The sequence below is a fragment of the Tubulanus polymorphus genome, chromosome 10 (genome assembly GCF_964204645.1).
Source record: "Tubulanus polymorphus chromosome 10, tnTubPoly1.2, whole genome shotgun sequence".
NCBI classification, from domain to species: Eukaryota; Metazoa; Nemertea; class Palaeonemertea; order Tubulaniformes; family Tubulanidae; genus Tubulanus; species Tubulanus polymorphus.
In genome coordinates this window covers 12,044,325-12,052,652 of record NC_134034.1, presented here as the reverse complement: position 1 = coordinate 12,052,652, position 8,328 = coordinate 12,044,325, and the positions used below count along the sequence as shown (strand labels likewise).

Below are 8,328 nucleotides of genomic sequence, written 5' to 3'. Positions count from 1 at the left end.
TTTAGACTGTAATAACCTGAATGTGGAATTTCCATTCACTAAATACAAATCGCTACCAACTAGCGGCCGAACCGAAATTACCACCGTCAGGTGCTGCCACTATGCATATCGTAGGCGGCGAATACGCGAACTAACTCATTGGGCGCCTGCGCTAGCGGCCTACAGGGCTTTGCAAGGCCCACGTAGAAAAGCACGCGACAATTTTGTAAATTTAGATATTATTCTCATTTTTTGAATTGTTTAACTTGTAATAATGTGACGCTTTTCCGTGAAATAAATTAGAATTGAATTGAATTAATTACTCGCGTGCCGCGGTAAGAATATCCCACTGGAGGGTTAGTTCACACGTTCACCGTCGATGTAAATCATAGCGGCAGCACATGACGGTAAAAATCTGGCGCACAGTCGGACGGCGGGCCCGGTCTCGCTGCGGATTCTGTAATTCTACAGCAGGACCGCCTCTACAAGTCCAATCTCCTCTCCATATTAAAAATAGGACACTAATAAAAAACTACCTAAAAACCAACCAGAACAACTGACATCCTATAAAACACAGGCTGAGGTCTTTATTATGATATTACGTGTACAAACAACGTCTCCGCACCATGTTAGTGGGATTATAGGGTTGAAAAAAGGGATGGATTGCAAGATTGCAATGAAAACCACAGACCCGTGAACTTACAAAGTTCAGAGTAGCTTATCAACTAAACAATAGAGACTCTCAAACAATTATATTTACTCTCATACAACAATTATACAAAATGCCAGGTTTATGCTCGAGGAATTATGGTGTAAGTTCCTCAAACACGTGGACTGATTTCAAAAAACAATCCAATCAAGGACGTATAAACAATAATCTATAGTTTATATGTCCATGGTACAACCTACGAGCAATTATCTAATAGATAATTGCTCGTTAGATCCAACCATAAATTCTAGAACAGAAATGTCCATGGCTCCCCGCACTAAAACCAGAGATAAACATGGCCAAATACTCTGGAAAGCGTAAGATTTTAAGTAATCAATCTGATTAACATTTTTACTCCTTAAAGTTGACCCATTAGGCCTCACAATACTTTTTCATGATCAAGCTAACCATAACAGACCCGGCGGATGGAAATGTGAACTGATTACAAATTTCACTGATCTATGAAATGACCTGGCCGATCAGGAAAAACAAGATATCATTTTTAGCCTTATAATGACTTAGATTATCCAAAATATATAAAATTACTAGCTTTTAATATCACATATGCTACATCATGCAAGGTATTTCAAGGTTTTATTTACCAAAAACATTTCCACTGCAACTGATTCACACAATTTGAATCAATAGGAAAATAACAAAATTAAACAAAGAATTGTAAACTTTGATCCATTAAACACTGACAATTGGGACTAGTCTGAATGTCTAAGACTATTAATTTGACAATTCATGAAGTCACTCACCGGGCATAAGTGACACTTGGCTATTTCATGAAATATGAAGCATTTTACCATATCAACTATTCAAATGACAATGTGAGATTTAGGATATTCTGTTTATACATAAAACTGCATAACATATCTCCAAAATGTAAACATTAAACTGGACATAAAACAAATTCACTCTCTCAAATAATCAATCTCTAATTTCATTTCATTAACATTGTTTTTACAGGAAAACCGAAATTGCGTATCATGTAATTTCTACAAATGAGTAAACTCAGAACTGTATTCAAGCATTAAAACTACAGATTCACTGTGGAAAGCTTGAGATTAGCTAATCAATCTTTATTTTCATTAACATTATTTAACAAGATAATTAGAGTTTCTCCAACTTTGCCCACGATTTTCAAACATTATCAACATTATTTTCTACACATTGTCACGTTCTCAAAGTATTTTTTAATCAAGATATATGGAGTATCATCATATAGATATTGTTCAACTATCCATTTGAATATAGCTAAGTAAATTACAAACAACTGATTGCTGAGATATCTACAATTATCTACAACTTTTTCGATACTTGAAATGCAGGGTCCGATCTAAGCCCGGGACAAGTATATTCTCATCAGGGCGAGTAGGTTATCATTATTACTTGTCCGCCGGGCTAGTGCAATTTTATGTCACAAAGCTTTTTTCCCACTCGATACAATGGATGATAGTGCGACCAATCAAACTGCATGTGTAGGGCAAGTAGCTTTTGGAGGGGGCGAGCGAAATATCAGATATGCTTGCCCCCCGGGCAAGTGGCTTTCATTCCTTAGATCGGACCCTGAAATTCTTCTTGTGCAGATTTGAATCAGGCCCATATACGCACCATGCACATGATCTAGTGCCTTAATTCTAAGCACAGCCAGCTGGCTAGCACTGGATCCTCCATAACCATATAGTGCACCTAACACCTGTCCAACATTGTATGTATGAGTTATGAAAAATAAATAAACTTTATATAGACATTGTATAACCGACAATCAAAACATGACAATTTACTAATCAACACTGTTCATAAATCCTCATTTATAAAAAGAACTGCTACACTTTATTTGATAGGACCTCAGTTTGATAGTTGCTATAAACTTAACTAAACAATTGATAAGTTTCACCATGAATAATGAAATGTATGTGTCATTTTATTCTCATGACAAAAATAATACATTGCGAAATGACGAGTATGTACTCGAGGAATTATCATGTAAGTTCCTAGTTAACAAATGAACTGTATTTTAAAAAAAGTGTAACATAAAAGCATTCAAACTGGAGACAAATCCTAGAAAGCTTAGAATTAACTTAAAGTTCTAAATTTCATTTTCATTAACATCATTTTTACTAGAAAACTAGAATTTTCGCTGCACCTTGTCTTAACTAAAGATTTACAAACATTATCAGTTCGCTCATTTAATACAACGTTATTTCAGGGAAAACATGACAATAATTTTACCATCGATAACTAATCACGTTTATAGCTGTTAAACATTCTTTCTAAAAAAGAGTAAAATGTATCTCCCAGATATTATCCCTAAAACAATTAACAGTTACAGCAGTGATAGGGTGTGATATATAGGTAAAAGGACGCCGTGATCTTTCATCAGTTATTTGAAGCATTCTATCGAAACAGATATTTTTTAGTGTGTTTGGTTTAGTTAAGGTTTATGGTTATTTGTTTTTTTTATCACTGAGCCGATAGAACGCTTAAAACAACAACAGAAAAGATCTCAAGAGGTTGGGAAACACGGAGAAGGTTGTTCTATGAAAGAAGAACCTTTAATAATTAGATTGAGTTGATTAGAAAAAATTCCTGATGATGAAGGCCTATATCAACTAATTGTTTGTTGGTTTTGTTTATTTTTCATGACTTTATAATTTCATTTGTTTTTTTTATATTATTTATTTTGTTATGTAGTTTTTATTTATTTTTTTGATTATGTTCTATGTATTTTGTACTATCTATTACTATTTACATCATCAGAAATTTTTTAGCGGTAAAATTATGGCCTCACTTAAAAAAGTGCTACAAATTCACTGCTGCACCTAAATAATCGCTTCCTAATTAAACACCCCGATTTGAAGTTAAGTGATCATTGAAAGCCACTCAACCTTATGATATGGATAACGATGAAAGAAGTTAAAACAGCTATAAACAAAATTAAAACAATCAAAATCATTGCTGGCCATTATTATTTATTCCTTTATATTACATTATTCCTAGTATTACCTCTCATACCTCTGTGGATACAATGTACTACGATATAAGTTTCATATACCTAGCTATGATCACCTACATGGAAGCACAATGCTAAAACTCCTGTGAAAATCGAGATATTCTACTCATTAGTCAAATCGCTTTAATGGGCCTTAAAATTATGGCATCAAAAATACATCGACACTTTGGTATATTAACTTATTATTTGTACACAGAACACTGCCTAATATTATATGGTTTCCTTAACTATATACGTGATGATATTCGAGGGGCGAAGCCAGTTTGTACTGAAGGGCGGCCCTTCACTTTTTGGCCAAGGAATCCTTTTCAAAACATCTTTATTCAAAACCCATTAACTTGCTGGGCGAGTTTAGGAGTCTAAACTAATAACGTACCAACTTCCTTTATTGCGTTTAAAAGTTGCAACTGTTTAACTGACTACGCTCTCCCTTTTCAACATTTAGGCTATGCAAATCATTAAATTATTTTCACTCTCAGGAAATATAAAATGAATCACTATTTCTAAGATTAATGGAATAAAGACCAATGAACTATGTCATTATTACAAATCAATCTCAACTATGTTTAACTAAGGATGAAGATTATCTGAACTATCCTGTTGATTTCAGATCTCAGTTTATGAGTATTTCAACCGACTTACGAGTCGAACCCAGACGCTGAACGCGATCAATACCATCAATTAATGGAGCGTAAATTTCATGAGACTCCAAGAAGGAACTTAAAGGACATGACTCCTCTGTTTACAAACCGAATTCAAATTATTCAAATATGAATAGTTCCTTCTCAGACCCAGAGGCCTAATTATCTAACTTCAATTTTCAATTATCAACATCAAAACTATTTCTTCAGTTTATTCCGCTCCTTCAAATAGACAGTGATTTTTTTAAACCCTTGTTACCAATCAGACTAGTTTGTAAAAAGGTAATACACAAAATAAATCAATACTTTACATATGCTATTGTCTGTGCTGCTCCTGAATAAGTGTTTATAAGATACGCATTGTCTGTGCTGCTCCTGAATAAGTGTTTATAAGATACGCATTGTCTGTGCTGCTCCTGAACAAGTGTTTACAAGATACGCATTGTCTCTGCTGCTCCTGAATAAGTGTTTATAAGATACGCATTGTCTGTGCTGCTCCTGAACAAGTGTTTATAGATACGCATTGTCTGTGCTGCTCCTGAACAAGTGTTTATAGATACGCAACAAGTGTTTATAGATACGCATTGTCTGTGCTGCTCCTGAATAAGTGTTTATAAGATACGCGTTGTCTGTGCTGCTCCTGAACAAGTGTTTATAAGATACGCATTGTCTGTGCTGCTCCTGAATAAGTGTTTATAAGATACGCATTGTCTGTGCTGCTCCTGAACAAGTGTTTATAAGGTACGCATTGTCTGTGCTGCTCCTGAATAAGTGTTTATAAGATACGAATTGTCTGTGCTGCTCCTGAACAAGTGTTTACAAGATATGCATTGTCTGTGCTGCTCCTGAACGAGCGTTTATAGATACGCATTGTCTGTGCTGCTCCTGAACAAGTGTTTATAGATACGCATTGTCTGTGCTGCTCCTGAATAAGTGTTTATAAGATACGCATTGTCTGTGCTGCTCCTGAATAAGTGTTTATAAGATACACATTGTCTGTGCTGCTCCTGAACAAGTGTTTATAAGATACGCATTGTCTGTGCTGCTCCTGAACAAGTGTTTATAGATACGCATTGTCTGTGCTGCTCCTGAATAACTGTTCACAATATATTTACATTGTCCCTGCTGCTCCTGAATAATTGTTCATATATACCGGTAAGACACGCATTGTCTCTTCTCCACCTATTGTAGAAGAAATCTGTCATTGGGCGATAAACCGCTGCTGGCTAAATTTCTCCTCTGGACTTCTACTAGGCCTATGCAGTCGAGTTCAAGATGGTTCTTCTGTGGGAGTTGATGATTTCAATTCAAGATGGAATCTTCTGTTGGCTATTCTAATCAGTACATTTTTCACCAGTACATCTTAGGCTGAGCATTTTCTTATAGATGTCATTAAGCTGAAATGAATAAAAGAAGATATCCTGTAATTATACAATATCTTACAATATACACAATTCTTCATATACCATTAATAATAATAAATTCCATGTACCGTAAATCAATTTCTTTTAGAATTAATCGCAATAATTCCATCTATATTAAGTTACCTTTTATGATTGCTGGGTTGATGATTTTGATTCTAGTTGGCTGTGCGCTGATCCAGTTGGTCGATTTTGGACGAGTAGTTGATCTCAAGCTGGGTTTTCCATATAGTTGAAATTTAGCTGCAATGATTAAAAGAAGTTATCCTGTAATGACAAGTTTTTTCAATGAGAATTTATTGCAATAATTCCATCTATATTAAGTTACCTTTTATGATTGCTGGGTTCGTTATCGGCGTGGATCATCTAAGTTGGTTGGTTGATGATTTGATTCTAGCTGGCTGTGCGCTGTTCCAGTTGGTCGATTTTGGATGAGTAGTTGATCTCAAGCTGGGTTTTCATATAGTTGAAATTTAGCTGCAATGATTAAAAGAAGTTATCCTGTAATGACAAATTTTTCTATGAGAATTTATTGCAATAATTCCATCTATATTAAGTTACCTTTTATGATTGCTGGGTTGGTTATCGGCGTGGATCATCTAAGTTGGTTGGTTGATGATTTGATTCTAGCTGGCTGTGCGCTGTTCCAGTTGGTCGATTTTGGATGAGTAGTTGATCTCAAGCTGGGTTTTCATATAGTTGAAATTTAGCTGCAATGATTAAAAGAAGTTATCCTGTAATGACAAATTTTTCTATGAGAATTTATCGCAATAATTCCATCTATATTAAGTTACCTTTTATGATTGCTGGGTTGATGATTTTGATTCTAGTTGGCTGTGCGCTGATCCAGTTGGTCGATTTTGGACGAGTAGTTGATCTCAAGCTGGGTTTTCCATATAGTTGAAATTTAGCTGCAATGATTAAAAGAAGTTATCCTGTAATGACAAGTTTTTTCAATGAGAATTTATCGCAATAATTCCATCTATATTAAGTTACCTTTTATGATTGCTGGGTTCGTTATCGGCGTGGATCATCTAAGTTGGTTGGTTGATGATTTGATTCTAGTTGGCTGTGCGCTGATCCAGTTGGTCGATTTTGGACGAGTAGTTGATCTCAAGCTGGGTTTTCCATATAGTTGAAATTTAGCTGCAATGATTAAAAGAAGTTATCCTGTAATGACAAGTTTTTTCAATGAGAATTTATCGCAATAATTCCATCTATATTAAGTTACCTTTTATGATTGCTGGGTTCGTTATCGGCGTGGATCATCTAATTTGATTGGTTGATGATTTGATTCTAGCTGGCTGTGCGCTGTTCCAGTTGGTCGACTTTGGATGTGTAGTTGATCTCAAGCTGGGTTTTCATATAGTTGAAATTTAGCTGCAATGATTAAAAGAAGTTATCCTGTAATGACAAATTTTTCAATGAGAATTTATCGCAATAATTCTATCTATATTAAGTTACCTTTTATGATTGCCGGGTTCATTATCGGCGAGGGTCTCCTATGTTGGTTGTCTAATTTTACATATTTTTTTCATATAACTTTTTTTCTGCCTAATTTAATACATTGAGATTTTGGAAATAACTATATTTTACAATATTTGGTCTTTTTTCATGTAAATAGTCCGAAAGTTTACAAGGTTGAATAATTTTGTCTAAGTTTTTTACATTTCATGGGTCTTTTTTTCATGTAAATAGTCCGAAAGTTTACAAGGTTGAAAAATTTTGTCTAGTTTTATATTCAAAATCGGAAATCAAAGTACAGATATAGTTGTGTGATCGGGGGTCGATTTTACATAAATTTTGTTTTCTTTAAAACCAAGCGCATAATTGGAAAATCCGGTTCCGGTTCATTCAATTAATCTTCCAACCAGTCTGAACCGGCAAGCGTCTGATTGGGGTCAATTAAGTTGACTGCCTATTTTAATACATCGAGATTTGGAATATCTACATTACAAGGTTGAAGATCACTTTGTACATTTTATGACTAGTTGATTAATAGTATAGCTGAAAAAAAGAGCAAAATCTTGTGAGCAGAAAAACCTTTCGAATATCACTGATCATGATTAACACGTGTCAATTCATACATAATATATATATATATATATATATATATATATATATATATATATATATATATATATATATATATAGGCCTATATATATATATAAGATCAGCAATGTGGACCGGAAAGTAGATTTTGATAATAGTCAATTATCAAACGATTCAATTAATTAATCTTTATTCATTCTAGATATCTGATATTGATTATTACAGTTTAACAACAATTCGGGTAAAGCATCTCTAGGTATCTTGGGGAATACCAGAGTTACAGCAAATTTAATAATGCATAATCAATCTGTTCAGATTTTTTTTGTACTGTAGTTTCTCTTCTTCTATCTTCAGAAATTCTTGATGTTTTTCTTCCATGGGTGCTAAACACCCAGTGGCCATTAGGCTTTTATTAAAACCCAGGCCCATCATATAGTGCAAACTTGCTAGTAATATGGCCCCCTATATACATTTCGATTGTCAGCTTAACCATGTTCATATTATCA

At 34.3% G+C, this 8,328-nt stretch overlaps 1 long non-coding RNA gene across 1 annotated transcript; it reads right to left on the bottom strand.

Moving 5' to 3' along the window:
* Positions 1-4,312: 4,312 nt before the first annotated feature.
* On the bottom strand, positions 4,313-6,234 carry LOC141912138 (uncharacterized). Its single transcript, XR_012620130.1, has 3 exons — positions 6,098-6,234; positions 5,896-6,012; positions 4,313-5,745 (listed from the first exon to the last, which is right to left on the bottom strand). It is a non-coding gene; the product is annotated as an uncharacterized LOC141912138 (long non-coding RNA).
* Between the last annotated feature and the right edge of the window lie 2,094 nt (positions 6,235-8,328).